This window comes from Podarcis vaucheri (genome assembly GCF_965113315.1).
Source record: "Podarcis vaucheri genome assembly, chromosome: 3".
Classification (NCBI taxonomy): Eukaryota; Metazoa; Chordata; class Lepidosauria; order Squamata; family Lacertidae; genus Podarcis; species Podarcis vaucheri.
Window position 1 is genome coordinate 49,761,908 of NC_138761.1, and position 20,454 is coordinate 49,782,361.

The 20,454-nt window shown below is 44.0% G+C and overlaps 1 protein-coding gene and 1 long non-coding RNA gene across 2 annotated transcripts in view; one reads left to right on the plus strand and one right to left on the minus strand.

Moving 5' to 3' along the window:
- Positions 1-20,454, minus strand: part of SPRTN (SprT-like N-terminal domain) — a 227,694-nt gene that overhangs the window by 135,248 nt on the left and 71,992 nt on the right. The window lies entirely within an intron of this gene.
- On the plus strand, positions 9,349-15,644 carry LOC309528013. The gene is made up of 3 exons (XR_014217467.1): positions 9,349-9,471; positions 11,350-11,577; positions 15,400-15,644. It is a non-coding gene; the product is annotated as an uncharacterized lncRNA (long non-coding RNA).

Sequence of the window (20,454 nt, forward strand, 5' to 3'; positions counted from 1 at the left end):
CTGCGTGGCAGCGGTGCGGCAGGTGGCGGTGCTGCGGTGCTGTGTGTGGCAGTCAGCTCAGCGGGATCCCACCTTCGTCGCCAGTGAAATATACTCAGAGTCGCAAAGTGATTTCATGCTCTTTATTCAGCTCATAGTGGTGAGGAGGAATGAATGAATGTCCCCTCACAGTATCTGCTTTATATACATTATTTACACAATGGGCTGCACATGATTGGCTAATTCCGGAATTCTACTGTAAGCCAATCAGGTTGTGGATTCACTTCTATCTGGAGCAGGATTGGGTGGTTCCTGCCAACCAATCATACTGCTGCATTGTTCTAGGACCAATCAGACTGCTGCATTCTGAATCCTATTGTTCTAGGACTAATCAGACTGCTGCAATTTGGATCCTATTGTTCTAGAACCAATCAGACTGCTTCAGTTTGGATCCTATTCAACTCAGTACATAACAGAAATGGTTGCATCAACTATTTTGGAATGTGGAGTTAACCAGGGCTATTGACTGTTTGGCTCCGAAGCGCCCTCTCCGATTGCATGGAGCCCGGACAGCCCCGTGGTTTTCCACGGATCTGAGGGCAATGAAACAATCGTTGAGACGGCTAGAGCGCCGGTGGCGGATAACTCATTCCGAATCTGACCGGACACAGGTTAGAGCTCAACGTCGAGCCTACCAAGTGGCGATAGCGACGGCGAAGAAGAATTTCTTCACCGCCTCTATTGCATCTGCAGAAAACAGCAGCAGGAGACTTTTTCAGGTGGTTCACAATTTAGTGAAACCACCTGCAACATCGGGGCCCAGTACGGGCCACATGTTCTCCTGCAATGATTTTGCAAAGTTTTTTGCAGATAAAATCGCTCAGATTCGGGAAGAAGTAGGCTCCACCGTGGGAGCAGGGCCGGGGCGGGAGAGTGCAAGAGTTCTGTCTGGTCAAGTTGAGTGGGATCAATTCCAATCTGTTACCTCCGAGGATGTGGACAGGCTGCTTGGACGAGTGAAACCAACCACCTGTCTCCTGGATCCTTGCCCATCCTGGCTAATAAAAGCAAGCCGGGAAGGGCTGGGCGATGGGCTTCGTGGGGTGGTGAACGCTTCCCTCCGTGAGGGAGCCTTCCCAGACCCGCTGAAAGAGGCGGTTATTAAACCGCTTCTTAAAAAACCATCTTTAGATGCGACCACGATGGCCAACTATCGCCCAGTCTCAAATCTTCCATTCCTGGGCAAGGTGATTGAGCGAGCGGTTGCCGAACAACTCCAGGCACGCCTGGAAGAAGCGGACCATTTGGATCCCTTCCAGTCGGGATTCAGGCCTCATCATGGGACTGAAACTGCCTTGGTCGCACTGGTTGATGATCTCCGGCGGGCTAGGGACAAAGGTGAGAGCTGTTTCCTAGTTCTGCTGGATCTCTCAGCGGCGTTCGATACCATCGACCATAGCATCCTTCTGGACCGTCTTGAGGGGCTGGGAGCTGGGGGCACTGTTATACAGTGGTTCCGCTCCTTCCTCCTGGGCCGTGTTCAGAAAGTGGTGGTGGGGGATGAGTGTTCAGACCCCTGGGCTCTCACTTGTGGGGTGCCTCAGGGTTCTGTCCTCTCCCCCATGCTTTTCAACATCTACATGCGGCCGCTGGGAGAGATCATCAGGAGGTTTGGGCTGGGTGTTCATCAGTATGCGGATGATACCCAGCTCTACCTCTCTTTTAAATCAGAACCAGTGAAGGCGGTGAAGGTCCTGTGTGAGTGTCTGGAGGCGGTTGGAGGATGGATGGCGGCTAACAGATTGAGGTTGAATCCTGACAAGACAGAAGTACTGTTTTTGGGGGACAGGAGGTGGGCAGGTGTGGAGGATTCCCTGGTCCTGAATGGGGTAACTGTGCCCCTGAAGGACCAGGTGCGCAGCCTGGGAGTCATTTTGGATTCACAGCTGTCCATGGAGGCACAGGTCAAATCTGTGTCCAGGGCAGCTGTTTACCAGCTCCATCTGGTACGTAGGCTGAGACCCTATCTGCCTGCGGACTGTCTCGCCAGAGTGGTGCATGCTCTGGTTATCTCCCGCTTGGACTACTGCAATGCGCTCTACGTGGGGCTACCTTTGAAGGTGACTCGGAAACTACAACTAATCCAGAATGCGGCAGCTAGACTGGTGACTGGGAGCGGCCGCCGAGACCATATAACACCGGTCTTGAAAGACCTGCATTGGCTCCCAGTACGTTTCCGAGCACAATTCAAAGTGTTGGTGCTGACCTTTAAAGCCCTAAACGGCCTCGGTCCAGTATACCTGAAGGAGCGTCTCCACCCCCATCATTCTGCCCGGACGCTGAGGTCCAGCGCCGAGGGCCTTCTGGCGGTTCCCTCACTGCGAGAAGCAAAGCTACAGGGAACCAGGCAGAGGGCCTTCTCGGTAGTGGCGCCCGCCCTGTGGAACACCCTTCCAGCAGATGTCAAAGCGATAAACAACTACCTGACATTCAGGAGACATCTTAAGGCAGCCCTGTTCAGGGAAGTTTTTAACGTGTGATATTTTATTGTATTTTTGGTTTTTATGGAAGCCGCCCAGAGTGGCTGGGGAGGCCCAGCCAGATGGGCGGGGTATAAATAAATTATTATTATTATTATTATTATTATTATTATTATTATTATTATTATTATTTTAAATAGAAAAATAGCCTATAAATGTTTCAATACATGGCTAGAGTTGCTGCAGAAAACAGCATCCTAGTGTTCAGATCCTTCTTTGCACCTACATGCTGTAGAATTTACCTGAAGTGTCACACTGTGATGTCACAATGCGGTTTCTCCATGTCTGTCAACAGCAGCTAATCACATGGAGCAGGGTATGGAGAAATGTTCCATGTCATGGTATCATACCTTGGAGTAATGGCACTTCCAGATGTCCTTTTTACTGTGCATTCATGATGATTTGTGCTGTTGATGCGACTGGGGCAGTCATACATACACAATCTCACTTTCGATACTACTTGCATCTGCAAAGGTTTTGGGGTGGTCATACAGCTTCATTTCCAAAACACGCACAGCAATGTATATTCTGTAATTTCCTGTTGAAATCCTATAACTTTTCACACCATAAATGTGCTGTGGGTAGGAGGTTGTCCTGCTTTTGTTGTTGCTGCTGCTGCTGCTGCACAATAGTCCTTCCAGGCAGCAATAGTGTGGTAGTACTGGGGAATGATTGCAACACAACTCATAAGAAAATAAGAAAAATCCACCACCGATGTACCATTATTCTGCCAAGAACATGTTGCAGAGCATACCTAAGTAATGGAATCTATGTTACAGAGAGAGGTGTTACAAAAGCCCGTGCCTGTCCCTCTCTCTGCCAAGCCATGACAAGAGTGCATGGGATCTCAGACACCCCCACAGGGTCTGTGTCCCTTTTGAGAATAGAAGACACGGCAGAGGCTGTCATGCTTTAAGAAATATTTGCCTATTTACACCCTCAATCTGCTTGGAGGCACTGGTGGAGGAAGAGGAGTGCAGGGGGAGCGCACTGCCCCCGGCAGCGCGATCCCAGTGGGGTGCCATTGCGGCTGCCCCCCGCCTACGCTGGGTGCCACGCCCCAGGACATGCGCCACGCCCCTATGAGTGGTGTGCCACGCCCCTGCGGGCGGCGCACCATGCCCCAAGGATGTGCGCCACCCCTGCCCCCACCTGCTCTCCGCCCACCCACCCCCGGTGCCGGAGCATGAAGCTCTGCCACTGCTTGGAGGGGGTCCAGATCTTACAGCATGGCCCAGAGCACTGCAAGCAGTCCTTCCTTCACCCTTGCCAAGGTGGATCTCCCCCTTTCTTCCTCATTCTTCTTCCCAGAAGCCCCTTGCCCTCCCCCAGAGAAGTTACCCTGACAACCTTCCAAATATTCAGTTTCTGGTCACACCTGGGACAAGGAGTTGTTGATGACCCTCCATGGCTCTCTATTGTAACACTAACAGCTCTACTCTTCCGTCAGCCAACCAGACTGGTTTTCATAAGGCAGCCCAGGAATCCCCTTGCAGCTTATATTCTCTCTTCATATCACAAAGAACACAAAATCCTAGCATTTATTAATTTCCACGGTTTACCCCAAATCTCTAACAGAGGGAATAAAATGTCTGCAGCTCTTGGAGGTGGCCCCATCTCTCCCCCGAAATCTAGTTCCTCCTATTAAAAGAAAGCAGAAGTTGAGAGTGGAATATAGGTTGGCGAATTGTGCAGTAACAACACAGAAGGTCATGAAGATCTGGATATAATATAATATCAACTTTCTCCAAGTTGCTTAATCATTTGCCACAGATTGCCTTGGATCCATGGCAGAGTCATCCCAGACTGAAGTGAAACATGTTGCTCCTCAGTTGCTTCAAAATCTTCCCCCAACGAACATGGATATTTGATCTCTGACTGCTCCACTGAATGTTGCACTGAGCCCTTTGTTTCCTTCTGGTTACATTTCAATAGGATCAGAAAAATCCCAGCTCCCTGGCAAACAATGTTTCAGCACATTTAAACTATTAGTTGGAGGATCAAGTATGCCATTTTTGACCCAGATTCAAGTGTTAATTAACCCTCTGTATAATATTCTCATATCTATAACTCTTCTGCTTCAGTTTCTCGCCCTAGGAAGGGTTGACCTTGATATAAGCACTTAATATTTAACTGCAGCAAGAAAGCTGGTGTAAAACATTTATGAATTCTGGATAAATGAATGTAAATACAGGCTCTCTGTTTGACTCATGTTTATGCATTATGCTAATAGGGGATTTAGCATGAATCTCTGTGGGGAAAAGCTGAATAGTCAATATCAATATCTAGTCTGACGCTAAGATCCTTGCAGCAGTTCTGGCAGACAGATAGGTACGCTGAGCCATCCAAACCAGGTCGGATTTGTATGTCACCGACAGGTGGCAGATAATCTTCATCTTGTAATTGACTGGGCTGAATAGGTCCAGTACATCAACTTCTGCTCTCCTTTCTCTGGATGTGGAGAGGGCAGGGTCCACGGTCCCCATCTTTTATCTACACTCCAGCATTTTGTATACCTTGGGAGTTTGTGCACTGGGTGCACACTTTGTATTTCATGCCCAGATCCAGAATACAGCATAATGGGTTCTTCTCCGCTTTTCCCCTAGACAGGGTTGTCCCCTCTCTCCATGGATTTTTAAATCTTTGTTTGGAACCACTGGCAGCTACCATTGGAAAAACCACCCAGATTCACAATTTGCGGTAAAGGAAACTCCCCATTTACGTGCATTCAAGGCATGCATGACTACACGCACACACATCACCATAAACCTAGAAGTGGCACGAAAAGGGGCAAAAATGGCCCTAAAGTAGCACAAAAATGGTGCGAAAACAGCACCTAGCAAGCCCAACTACTTTGTTTGGACCTGAAGCACTAAGCGCCTCAGAAATATTTTCATTGATGCCTGATGTAAAGGCTTCTGAGCAACACCCTCAGCCAGATGGGTGCGGCATAAATAATATATTATTATTATTATTATTATTATTATTATTATTATTATTATCCTACACCACTGAGACATCATTACCAAGCCCTAACAAGAGATTGATTTCCGAATGTCTGGCAATACTTGTGGAGTAAGCTGCATGGCACACCAAGCTCTGCCCTCCAGGGGTGTAGGAAGGGGGGGCGGTGGGGGCGGCCTGCCCCAGGTGTCATCCATGAGGGGGGTGACAAAAAGGCACACCGCGGGGGGGCTCGCCCTGCCACCACCACCACGTGCCGGCAGATGGTCCCACTGCCACCACCGCACATGACAGATCACCCCCCCCAGCTTGCCCTGGCCCCCCCAGGTGCACGGCATGGTCGCGCTCCGGGCCCCCATGCAGCTAACTCCACCACTGCTGCCCTCAAGCACCTCACCACTGCTCTATATCCACCAGCGCCTGCAGCCCGAAGCAGCTGTGTCACTCTGCCTAATAGTAGGGCTGGCCCGATTCAGTCCATGGAGAAGTCTAGATTGATGCCAAAGTCCTGACTCTTCACTTCCCTTTTTCCTAAACATCAGTGAATACAAGAGATCTAGTTGTTAATGATATGAACATATGCCATTCTTTTCTATGGGGAATGTAAATAACCCTTTCATGCTGATGGATGCTTTGCTAATCCAAGTGGGGGGAAGTAAACAGTGTAGTAAAGCTTGGGAATGGTTTGCTGGTAAGCAGAGTTTTGGCAGAGCCAACGGGCTGAATGCTTGCATTCCAGAAATCTTAGTTACTCTTGTCACTGTGGGTCTTTGGAGCTGTTGCCACATCATATGCATCTGCCATATTCTTTAATGCCATGTCAAAAGAACCAGTGCAAAAATCAATATATTTCCTTCACTCAAAGTGGCTTAGATCACTGCACGTAAACTTCCTTGTACAATTACTATATTTCAACCATCCACTTCCTTGTTCCATGTAAAGTCATGGTGCTTATTTGGGTACTTGTACCGAAACCATTGAAGAACCACGAAAACACAAATTTTCATATTTAATAACTGAATATGTCCCACCTCAGTCTTGTTTGGATTTAATAAATATTCCTTGTGACATCTTTTCCTTTGCATTCATAAACTTTTATGAGATTTAATCTAGGTTGTGATTGCTTTCATCCTTTCACCACTTTTAAAGAATATTAATGGCAGAGCTATGATTTACTGCTATTACAAAGGCATAATCTAGCAAAAGTTTCCCTCTGGTTTTAAACCATTATGTCGAGTTGTTTCTATGGTTGGTCTCATTAAGGTTACAGTTTGGCAGCCTTTCATTATAAATTATCAATTTATAATTTCAATTAAATATGTAATATGCAGATGCAGTTTAGTAATTGCTATGAGTTTGTGCCTCCCCCCTCCCCATTCCCAATGGCATGCCTAATCTCATATTCCATGGGTATTGTCACACATTAGGAACTCAATCTCATGTTAGCTCACACATCAGGGCTTCAGGGAATGAATTAAATGCACTATTTTGTTGTGTAGGAATTTTGTTTAAAAATTGTTGCCTTGGTCCTTTGGTGTGTTGCTTGGCTAGCTTGCTCAAGCCACCTTAAACTATAGATGTACGGTACAATTGTCTTCTGATGGTGGCACATGAAGCCAGATTGTGTAGTCCGATCAGAAGGTGAGAAGGCTGCTGGATGGTCTTGGGTTTGAGACAGGGGGTGTCAGGGTTGGGCCAAAGGCAGTAGTCTGGGCTGTTACAGAAACTGAGAAGCAGTCAGAACTAAAGTATAAGTAAGACTGAAGGAGAAAACAGAAGCCAAATATCAGGAGCATGCCATGAATAACCAAGGTACAGGAACACGCCTGAGCTCAGAAAGAACTTGCTGCTCAAGCTAAGCTCAACTACAACAGGAAAAAGCTGTTTTATACACCTTCCTGCCTAGGAAGATCTAACAGGCTGCCTGATAGGCAGTCTGGGGTCTGAAGGTAGCCGCACATGGGCCCAGAGGTTTCTGACAGACAAGCTAGAACTGTGAGATCTCATGTTTCTGAAATAGTGAAGACAAGGAGGCGCAACAGAGCCAGACCCTCATAGGATTTGAACGCTCTGCAATCCCCCCAGCTAGGTGCAGGTTGTATATATGCATAAATAAAACCTTATATCATAAAGACACCACAGTCTCTGCTGTGCCTCATTGTCCCAAAAGGGAACACAAACCCTGGTCAACTGCCTACAACCCCTGGAATCTCGCACCGCTCATGGAGATTGGAGTGGCATGTAATACTATTAAAAGCTCGTATTTCCCACCCCCCCTTTCAATCTCTCCCCTGCTTGCATTCTCTCTCCCTGCCCCCATGTAATGAGTGTGATACATTAACACAAAATCCCACACTGTTTTCACTCCTGTTCCGGCCCTTTCCTTGGAATGCTGGGTGAGGGTTGCACATGTCTTTGGGGCCAGAGGTCTGTGAGGTCCAGAGATATGGCTCACTTCAGAGGCCACCTCAAGGCCACATCTTCTTTGTCCTCTCCTTCCCAGATGCTCTTGTGCCTGTTCTGAGGTGAAAGCAGGCAGGGGAACTGCAAATGAGTGCCATTCTGCTTTTTACCTGCTCTGGAGCAATTTGAAGCGTTCTTGTTACGGGACAATAATTTAATCTGCTCTTAGGGTTGCACTTTTAAATATATGAACAAACTTCCTCTCTGCAACTAGATTAATGATCAAACAAAACTTTTAAATTAATCTCCTAGATTTCCTCTCCATTCTGGAATCGTCTTTCCTCTGACAACACCAGGATGCTGAAAAAAACAGGGACTCGAATGTTCACAGAAAAGAGAGACAGAGCAGAGGCCTTGGCAGCTCTGTAGTGCCCTTCTCAGGTTTCTGTTTCCTTTTTAATGGCTCACACACACCCCTCTCAAGGCCTGTCTCTGATTTTCAGGGCATGACCTTGATTTTACATCAAACATTCTCCTCATCCTGCTGTTGTCTGGCCAGATTACGGATGTTAAAGCTGATCTTTCATTAAAACATTTTGGGTTTTATTGTTTTCCTAAACTAAGACTCATCTAAAACTTTAAAACCCCTATGCTCATCCTTTCCAAAATCTCCCAGACTTTGATTCTTTGTCTCTGACTTAATTATCAGACAGCTGCAAGGTATGATGGTGAAGAGAGAATTTAACTCGGGGAAGAAGCATCCGGTTTAAATCTATCTGAGGAACTACAGCAAATTAATAGCTTTTTTTTTATATGCCCGTCTTTTCGTTCATAAGCTAACAGAAACTATTCTAGTTTTCTCTGACATGATCTGGTTTATTATGACTGAAGCAGCATTTGTGCCGCTATTTATTTGATCTGTCTACTCACTAGGCCATTTGCTAGGCGAATTCTTGCACATCTATCCACAACTTTATTAAGACAGACTTTTGCTGAGGCCAGATTCTTAAGCCCCCTCCAATCAGGATTGGTTTGGGGTGGGCAGCCCTCCTAGCAGTTTTTTGGATTACATGGAGCTCATCCCAAAGAACAACATTGTAAACAGACACTGAACTGTTGGCACACATAATCCACTATTTTATCTTGCTCTCAACACTTCAGCCTGAAATAAAAGAGGCTTGCATTGCTTAAGAGCATTTTCCATGTTAACTGGGTAGCGCTTGTTCCTTAAAGCACAACAAACAATATGACAATTATGACAATGACAACAGGTTCTTCCCTTAATGCCCTCCCAGATGACCTGCTTATTGAACGTTAATCCTGACTTGCTTGCACAAACTTTATATGGAGCTTATTATATAGCATCACTACTTTCCTCCTAGACTTAACTAGGTCAGGCCCCCTCAAGTTGGAAGGAAGTTAAGTTTCTCCACCACATGAACCTGACCAGACACCTGAGCTTGATTGCTTCAAGCTCAGACCATGTGCTTGAAAACATTTTACCATATTTTGTAACCCAAAATTTCTGCCTGTGTTTTCTTGCTGCTGCATGGAAAAACACATGAATCCGACATTTGGAAAGTTTGTAAGTAAAACCCCCCCACCATGTTAACTTACCAAACTGTGTTGTCTATTCTAGGGTAGAAAGGGGAAGCATTGTATAAACAGGATAGGAAAATTGGCTTCCAGGTGGAAAAATCAAAACTAGAAACTGAGTTATTAGAACCCAATACTAAGAATTTATCTAGAATGTATAACTTGTTGCTGAAATGGAGTACACAGGACGAAACAGTCAAATCGGCTATGATTAAGTGGGCACAGGATGTTGGGCACAATATCATGTCAGCTGACTGGGAATGGTTATGGAACACTGGTATTAAATTCACGGCATGTAATGCCTTAAAGGAAAATATTATGAAAATGGTTTACAGGTGGTACATAACTCCAGTCAAGCTGGCAAAAATTTATCATTTGCCCGATAATAAATGTTGGAAATGTAGAGAGACTGAAGGCACTTTCTACCACCTCTGGTGGACGTGCCCGAAGATTAAGGCTTTCTGGGAAATGATCTATAATGAAATGAAAAAGGTACTTAAATGTACTTTTCCTAAAAAGCCAGAGGCCTTTCTCTTGGGCATTGTCGGCCAATTGGTGTTAAAAAGGGATAGAACTTTTTTTATGTATGCTACAACAGCAGCAAGAATACTCATCGTGAAGTATTGGAAGACACAAGATCTACCCACTCTGGAAGAATGGCAGATGAAAGTGATGGACTATATGACATTGGCTGAGATGACAGGCAGAATCCGTGACCAACGAAAGGAGACGGTGGAAGAAGATTGGAGAAAATTTAAAAGCTATCTTAAGGACTATCATAAACTTAATGAATGTTAAAGTGTTGTGGTTTTTAGAAATAAAGGGATACAGTGATATAAGGTCAGAATATAGAGAGGACTAAGATGACAGAGGTTGGAAGTAACAATTGGGAGTTGCTAAAAACTATGGACATCGGGATGCAGAAAGGGGGGGGGTAAGGGGAAGTCCAAGAAAAGAGGTTTATGAAAATATGTTATGAAACTATACGTGTATGTTTGTCTTTTTAAGTGTTTGTTTGTTATTTAAAAATTTTGTAAAACCAATAAAAATTTTATAAAAAAAAAGAAAGGGGAAGCATTGTAAGCAAACTAAAATAGGGTATTTTAAAGGTCTAACAGCCTCTATTCCCATGCTTTGCTGCATGTTTTGTATTTTAAAACCTCTGTTATGGCTCTCTCTTACTGGAGAGTATTCTGCCCCATGTTTGTATCTAGGGATCCAGCAAATTCTTCTTTATTTAACCAATCATAACTGACACATTTTAGTACCAAGAGCTGGTAAAAAGAAAAACGAAAAACCATACCTATTGGCTGCCTGTTCCCTGCCAAGTGTGCTTCAAAGGGAAGTCAAAGGTGATGTAAGAGGAGTGAATCACATAACACTAACAGAGACAACATTAAGTATCAGTAACCTGGTTGGTTTCAATATGCTAGTAAGAATTGAGCAGGGGACTTTTATACATGCAACCAATAGGGATGAGGGAGACATTTGATGCAGCACACTTTTAAAGGCAATCCTGCCTAACTCATGCTTTATGAAACTATATGCAGACCAAAACAGAGTTATCCTTCAGGGCTCACATCTCTCTGAATTTTGAAGTGCAGTTCTCCAGCCAAGTGCCAATGGAGTTACTATGTCAGACTGAATTACTGCTAGGTAGAAAATGGACTTTATTAATAAAACTGAGGAATGGCAGTTATTAATGAAGTTGATGCCAAAGTAAAATTATGACCACTTTTGCCTGAGCTCAGTGGGATTTGCATCTGAGTAGACATGCTTATGTTTGCACTGTAGAACTCGGACGTATCATCTCACAGTGATTCACGCAGCCTCTTATTGGGGTTCTCTCTCCCTCTCTCGACTCCAGGCTTCAACATGCTGTCACAGCCCCCTGCTAATTGGATACATCTGACATGCGTCGGCTTCTTTGAAAGTTCTCCAAAGGCACCGTTGCAAGGAGCCCATTTGTTTCACACTGAATTTACAGAGTGAAAGTTTTACCAGCTGGAAATCTCTGAACCAAAGCTGTTCTTCCACAAAGAATAAACAAATAGATTGGATCCAGACCATGGAGACTTTCAACTTTTGCGTTAAGGTATCACACTCATTACAGTGGGGGTGGGGAGACAAAATGCAGGCCGGACTTGTTGAGTTTCAGTAGCAGATTTAAAAGCTGAGACCATACAAGCTTTTAATATTATTCCGTTTTCAGCTGTACTTTTCGCTTAGCTTCCAAAATTGGTTCACATTTTCCCAAGGCTTTGCCTTCTGAAAGGAAGGGACTGGAGTTCAGTGCCAGAGCACATGCTTCACCCAGAAAAGGTTCCAGGTTCAAGCCCTGGTGTCTCCAGACAAGGCTAGGAAAAACTCCTGACTGAAACCCTGGAGAATCACAGCCATTCAGTATTAGGGATCATTGAATCATTGAATTGTCAAGTTGGAAGGGACCCTGAGGATCATCTAGTCTAACCCCCTGCAGTGGAGGAATATGCAGTTGCCCCACACGGGGATCGAACCAGCAACCTTGGCATTATCAGCACCACGCTCTGACCAACTGAGCTATCCAGGCACACACAAAGGAGACATTCATTTCAGTTTGCATTTATCATTATTATCTTGATTTATTATCTGTCTTTCATCATAAGATAATCTGCCCTTCAACAAACATAGTCAATGTGCATTTTCCGAAACAATACGCAAAGCGAAACATAGCCACCCATCAAAATTCACACTTCTCGTTGAATTTTTCAATGCAGTTCTCTAGTCATTCAGTGTAGTTCCACGCGCCACCAACTTCATTTATTTATTGCTGCTCCAGATGATCAATTTATTGAGCATTTGTCCTGATTCGCTTGCACAAAGTATACACAGAGGTAAGAATGTATCCCATTTTTATGGAGCGCTTGTTGTTATTTGTTTGTGGGGCAGTTCTGCAACGATTAGCATTCATCCTGGTTTGCTTGCAGGGTGTTAGATCGTTCATTCCTCCCACACTGTTCGTTACATTTCCTGCAAAGTCTGTTTCTTTTTTAAAAGTGGATTTGTTGCACTAATCCGCTTGAATTACGCAAACCTAAATTTCTGGTATGTGCTTGAAGCTCTCCTGCAAAATACTGGAGGCACTTTTTGTTCTCTCTCAGACCTTCAGCAATCATTCATTTTAAGGTGGCTGAAATTGTGCTTCCCTGCACCTGGCCACTGTCAGTATAGCTGCCTGCCTCTTAACTGATTCAGTACCAACTCATAAAAGATGCATGAACTTTACAAAATTTAGACTGCCTCTCATTTATTCCAGCTACGAAAGAGAGACAGTGATAGTTTTGTAACTCTCATAGGATGGGAAAAAGCAACCTCAGCTTCAAATACATTGGTAGCATATTCAATATAGTACTCATGTACCTGATACCTACCAGAAGACATTGTTGAGTAGTGTGTGGAGCAGCACATTTTAGCAACTGGGAACAAGAGCAGAAAGATCAAATCCCTCTCCAAAAAGTTCATTTGGTTCAGCGCCTCACTGTCTCATGATCTTTTTAAATCACCTGATTTTTTGCAGTCGAGCCTGTAAAAAGTGTAGTAAATTCATTACCATCTACAATCAACAGTGCCCACTAGGAGTTAATTTTTCATGAAGATATAGTACACAGCATACCAAAGTTTCAGAGAAGTGGCAGTTGCACTCAGTCCATATTGTTTTGTTTTATTACTCACCCCACATATTGGAAATGCCAAATGTGTGTGATATGTTGATTCCCCTTGGGTAAAAAAGGAAGTGTCATGGAGCCCACCAACCCTCTGAACCCTCTGATTTTTGCCACTGCCTTCCTAGCTAGTGAGATGCAGGGAAGTTCACAGCCTCTCAGCAGATTAACTTGGAAACTGGAAAACTGCCAGCTTACTCTCGCTGGGAGAAAGACTCAGCTCATCTTGCCTTGATATCCTGCTTGCCCAACCCTTGTAATGTACAACCTGGAGAGCTTGGCTCTTGGGATATGTTCCTGAGGGTGTTCTGGAACCATCCTCCAGGGTCTGAGTTAGAAAGGTTTTCTTTTATTTTTTTATGTGAGGAAGGAAGGTATGTGAGAAAAGGGGAGGGGTTAAAACAAACAAAAAAGTGCCTAAATGAGGGGCTAAACCACTGGTAGGCAACCTAAGGCCCAGGGGCCGGATCCGGCCCAATTGCCTTCTAAATCCGGCCCGCAGACAGTCCAGGAATCAGTGTGTTTTTACATGAGAGGAATGTGTGCTTTTATTTAAAATGCATCTCTGGGTTATTTGTGGGGCATAGGAATTTGTTCATCCCCCCCCCCACAAAAAATAGTCCAGCCCACCACAAGATCTGAGGGACAGTGGACCGGCCCCCTGCTGAAAAGGTTTGCTGACCCCTGGGCTAAACTTTCCACACATGGTGGACCTGAAGGGTCTTAAAAAGGTTTAGCCGCAGTCAAAGCTATTATACATCATTCTATCCTCATCTTGGGTAGCAGGAGGGCAGATGACCGACAGCTTGAGAGAGCCCAACCAATGGGAAGGCGACATGAGAGACTAGGCGTGTCCTGTGCACACAAAAATGGGAGCTTATGGGCTGTTATTGTTCTGACTAAGCAGGAAGGAGGGGTGAGAATCAGCCCTTTTGCCAGAGCTAGTCTTTGTCTTTGTGGATTTGGAGGAAAAATAAATGCTGCACAAGTCTTGTGGAAATTTAGTCCTTGGTCTATGGAGGTTGGCAGGGTCTGTGCAGAAATGTTTTCGCATGAGGTTACTGACATCTATGTAGGTGACCAGAAGTGAACTCAGAGCATAGACAAGTCCTATTTTTGCTTTTGTCATCAATAGAAGTCTTTAAATTCCAGGCATTATCTTGCCTGTGTTTATTTGAGTCAAGACACTTTTATTTTGATCTATTATTTAGAGGCAATCATGTTTATTAATATTTTGAAGTTGTACAAAGCCCCAGATGCCTCATTACACAGTCAAACAATAAACAAGTGTGCGTTTAGTACATTTGACATAATCCATAAAGAAACCAGTTTATTGTATTAAAAGATTAGATACGCACACTGCCTCTGGCTGAGCTCACGGCCTAACAATATCAACTACTTGCCAAAGACCCCTGCGATGAGCAGGATCTTATTAGGAAGCCAAGTTTGGCAGATAAACTCATGCTGGGAAATCAGTATAAAACAGCATCTGAGCATGGAAGGGGGGGAAAGAACAAATTTAAGTATTCATCGCACATATTAAAATATGTGGATTTACATAATCAGCACATTTCACCTGCCCCAGCACCCCGCAGATCTTATTTAGAGTGAGGCAACACCCCTAAGGCATTGTGTATCCTAACTCCAGGGATAACCCTGATTTATAAGCAAACACCTGCTTCTCCTTTGGTTCAGGCCCAGCCAACAACACAACCTAGAAAATGGTCTAGAAAATAGAAATGAGGTAACTGTGAAATGGAAAAAAGGAGAATGAAAGCAAAGGGATTCTCTGTAGCACTAATGTACACACACAACAGGGGTATCAGGCCCATTAATTGACTGGTTGATTAAAAAAAATACTTATATCCTGTAATGTCATAAAAAATATCAAAGCTTTTTACTATACAATTTTTAAAAATCACATAAAAACTAAAACCACAGATCACTGGCTAGATAATACAGAAATGTTTTCCTTCTGATTTGAGTCTGGACATCTGTGGGTGAGGGACCCAGGTTCAAATCCTGTCCAAGCAATGGCACCCTGGCCATCTCCCTCGCACCATTTTTCTTGACCTGATCTATGCAAGCCAGTGGGAATTTGCTTCTAGGCTCCATAAGCAGGGGAAAAATGTTGCTTGTCTAAGCATTCTCTATTATTGCAAATGCTTTTTGAATTTATCTATGCCCGGGGCATAAATAGTTCTTCATTTCTGCAGGGTACGTAATAACTCTGGAATGTAGTAAAAGGGAGGGACGGCGAGTCTTGTCAGGAGGAGAAACATTCATTGTGTGCACGCGCATGTGTATATGGACAAGGTTAATACCTCAATGGAATCATCTTTACTTTTATTCCTCTGCTAGCATCTTTCATTCTCCAGTAGTTTCAAGCACAGTCAAACTCCCACTTTGGGTTTAGATGCAATCATCTTTCTATTATAGGAAGGCTTCATTGTGTTTCCAAAGACCTAGCCAACAGCATCACTTCGAGACCTTGGATTGCTGTGAATTCTGATGTGAACTGACATCATCCACACCTCCTGGACTAAGGTGTGGATTGGGACCAAATTGCCCTTCAAATTTCACACTTCCCTGATTTTTGCAATATAGATCTTGGCTAAAAAAAGTACCAAAGTGCCTTAAGATGTGTATTTTAGGATAAAATATTGTTTAGAGATGTGAACATTGAGATAAAATGCAGCCTTAAATGTGTTTTGTAAATGAAAATGTGCTCACTGTTGCCATCTATTGTCACATTTGTATACTGCGCTTTACAATACATTAAAAACGTTTTATTTGTGGCTGTATAGCTGAGTCCCCAGCTACTGCACTTTTGATGTAGCAGAAATGCAGTTGGATAAAATAAGATCAGATTGGAAAACCACTTAAGAAATTATTAATAACTATTCACAGTGATAATACTGCTAGCTTGCAAGTGAGATAAATTGGTTAACATTCACAGCCTTGCACTGATGCCTCATGGGCTGAGCCATAGTAACCAAGAGCATTTTCACATGTGACTCTCAAAAAGCATGTGAGTCTGGAATGCAGTTCATGTGAAAGTTCCTGCAGATGAAGCAAATTGACTATTGGTTCAAAGCAATGTAACTTGTTTTGTTTTATTTATTGGCATAGGACATTGTAAAAACCTACTTGAACATTACTTCTGAATATACCCTCTGAGTCAGTTCAGTTAGCCAAGCCAGAAACTCACTGTTGTGGTGGCCTGAACTACGAAGGGCTTATTTCCATGTTCAGGGACGCGGACTTATAAAAAATATTGGGGGGGCCCGGGAAAGCTCATGAATAATAAATAAGCTCATGAATATGCAAATAAAGTGGCTCCGGCCCTAAATAGGGCAAGCCACGCCCCCCCAGCTAGCCGATTGGCTGGCTGGGAGGTGTGGCCAGTCGGGATTACCCTGTTCTCGCGGGGGCTGAAACCGCCAGGAGGAAGGAAATTCCCCCCGGCAGTGCCTTGGCAGTGGCGGTGGTGCTGCGAAGCAGCGAGGCAGGAGCCCCTGCCCCCGGGGATTCCCTAATCTCGCGGGGGACGGCCGGGGCTCTCCGACTAGGGCGCGCGGCTGGCTGGCTGGCTGGCGAGGGAGCAGGTGGGGAGGAGGCGGGGGACGGCGGCAGCGCTCTGCTGGAAGGGCGCCCGAGATTATTGGGGGGGGCTGAGCCCCCCAAAAAAAATTTTTGAGGGGGCTCAAGCCCCCTCAGGCCCCATGGAGTCGGCGCCTATGTCCATGTTGAAAACCTCACATGTAATGCACATGAGATGATAACATGCGAAATTTGACTGGTTTAGTCCAGAGATGGGTCTTGCTAGATGACAAAGATCTGTGGATTTGCATGTGCCACAGAGGTGTCACTCAATAGAGGGAGAAACCACATGGTGAGTGACTATGTAATCGGCACTGAGCATGTTTTCGGGTTTCATTCAGTGTTTGCTGCTGATTTCAGATAGAGGTGCCCCCAAGAGATCACTGAGTTTCTTGGCAAGTCAATTTGCACGATGAGCTGGAAAATACTGCTGTTTCTGCCAAAATCCACACAAAGGGCTGAGACTTAACAATGCTGCATCAGCAGCTCATAATCAAGTGAATGCGCAGTTGATTGTTTATTGAAATGGGGTTGGGGAGGAGTTCAGCTCAAATGTATAACAAGCTGATCACTGAGAGGTGAAAACTTGATTTTTAACCTGGACAGTAAATCTTTCAATTAAACCTTAAATGTGATCATGTGCCCCCTTTGAGTTACAAAAATGCATGTGCGTAACTTGCAGAGCAAAGCAAAATTCTATTAAATGATAGAAGGCAGCATAAGGGAATTCTGTGAAATTTATCTCACAAACTATCCATCACACACACATTATCTATCCACACACACAGCAAGTGTGAGAGAAAGTCTCTAAATATTTGTGTGCACCTACACACAAATGTTAACATGAATGGAGTAGAAGATCATCAAGATTCTGCCATCACATATGATGACTTATATGAAAATGTATACTGCATGCTTCTTAGAAATCTTGATGCCATGGGTCTCTCTTCCATGCAGAATCTATCTGTGCCTGGGATTGCCACATTCTAGAAACCGTTTGTTTCAAAATGCAGCTGTATATTCTAAGTAAAACCAAGCAGTGTACAAAATATAAAATAAAAAAATTAAGAGCCAGAGTCCAAGAAAGCTTTGGTAAACATATACTGTATATTTTAAAGAAGTGTTTAAAGGTCATTCCTGTCTCTGCCTCACAAATCACCTGAGGGAGGGCATTCCAGAGGGTGGATGCTATCACTGAGAAGGTCCACTTTGGAATTATGAATTTATGAAACTCTCCAAGATTGCAAAGTTGCTGAAGAGTCAAAACATGTCTGGCAGTTTTAAAATTATTAATGTTTCTGAAACATTTGTTTAACTATAGACCTGGATGAATTTTAGATTCATAACATTTTTTCCATATTTAAGCTCCTCCCAATCAAATCAGAACAGCAATTGGGAAACCTGATCTTGAAACACTGGAAAAATAAATACAGTCCAACAATCCGCCAAGGGGCCGAAGACATGCCCTTTCCCGCCACGTCTGAACTGGCTATGTGATTGAACCAGCTAGAGGCAGGAATGATGGTGGTTGTTTGGTTTCTACCTTCTTGATGGGCACCAGAAACTATCCTCCAGAATTCCTTGCTGTCCTTTGCTTGAATTGCCCTGAGCAGATGATGCCAATGGCCTTCGTAGAAAGATTTCTTTTTCTTATGGAAGAGCTCTGAAAGATGGTCTTTCATGTTTAGATATTATTTTAAGTGGCTTGGGTTCTTCCTGGATTGAAATAGCGGAAATGCTTGTCTCAGAAGAGATTTCTCATGATGGCATTCTTTGTCAAACCATGAGACAGCTTGATGTGTTTGCCTGCTCACGGGTCTCATACTGCCTGTGTATTATAGACTGCAGAAGCAAGATGTTTACCGAAGCTATCTTGACACTCAGTGCTTAGCTGACAAAAGGTTGTTGTTGCCAGTTAAAAAAAGCAGTCCCTCGATGGCAGGGTGTGGTCTTTTACCACCTACTATGTTTCAAACACTGTATGAGGTCAGGAGAAAATCTGCTCCTATTTCCACACACACACACACACACACACACACACACACGTATACACATACAGTGGTACCTCAGGTTACATACGCTTCAGGTTACAGACTCTGCTAACCCAGAAATAGTGCTTCAGGTTAAGAACTTTGCTTCAGGATGAGAACAGAAATTGGCCTCTGGCGGCGCAGCAGCAGGAGGCCCCATTAGCTAAAGTGGTGCCTCAGGTTAAGAACAGTTTCAGGTTAAGTATGGACCTCTGGAACGAATTAAGTACTTAACCCGAGGTACCACTGTATATACATACCATTTTCAACAATCATTTAACATATTTTCTTATCTTATACAATATTTTGGACTTCCATCAAACACCTCTGAAGATTTTTCAGTCTTTATCACTTAGTTTACATTTCTTAATTTCTCTATTACTTTTAATCATCCTTAACTAATAACTCTCATCATAGTCTTCATTGCAATATTTTGTACAAAACTTCTTGCAGTCCTACTAGCGTAATCTGTTTATTACAATTGCTTTTCAAATAGTTCAAATATTTACTCCAGTCCTCTAAGAATCTCTGGTCCCGCAGGTTTTGGGTCCTTCCTGTCATCTTATCTAATTCTGCATAGTCCATTAATTTCATTTGCCACTCTTCTTTCATCGGTAATTCTTCTTGCTTCCATTTCTGTGCCAATAATATTCTTGCTGCCATTGTTGCACATAAAAACAGTTTGCTATCCTGAAAATCTGCTCCTATTTCCAACTCTGAGCTTGGATTTGGAAACAGGGGCACAACAGAAGTCCCCCCCCCCCACTTTTAACAGCTCAGAGCTGGAGGAGGGCAGAAGCTTGAAATGGCTGACCAGAGGAAATGGAAGCTTGTTAGCTTGTACCACATGTGCCCCTGAAGGGCACTTTGAGCTGAAGAGGGAGGAGAGACGTGGTGCTCTTACCACTTCTTAACTTTTATGAAAGGTTTTTGATATTTTTGTATATTTTCTTCTTTTTATCAGTCTTGGAAGTGAGCAAGATAAACAGATCCAGCAGATCAATTTATCTTCCTGATATGCAGACAAAAAAGAGAGAATAAAAAATGTTCTGTTCCTTGTTTCGAGGCCTGTGCCAAGCTTATGTCCAAGGGAGGAGTACTTTTATATCTTATCTGTATATTGTTAGTACGTGGGGTTCCGACTGCTCTGCCAAACCCTGGGGGTTCCATGGAGCCTTATCAAAGGTTACATCAGCCTTCACCAAGCTTGTGCCCTCCAGGTGCTTGCTAATTAATTAATTAATTAATTATCTGCCTTTTGCTCCTATGGAACTCAAGGTGGCTTATAAATTACCTCTCCCATCAGCCCCAGACAGTACCTGAAAACCAGCTTGTCTACTGTTACTAGACTCTTTCCGCACAATGGCAGCCACAGACTATAGCACATGCCTTTATTTGTGTGGAGTAATGGCTCTGTGCATCCTAGAATTTATCTATAAGAACATTTATAGGAACATGCCTATTTTGATACAGAGGTACCTTGGGTTAAGAACTTTGCTTCAGGATGAGAACAGAAATCGTGCTCTGGCAGCGCAGCGGGAGGCCCCATTAGCTAAAGTGGTGCTTCAGGTTAAAAACAGTTTCAGGTTAAGAACGGACCTCCAGAACGAATTAAGTACTTAACCCGAGGTACCACTG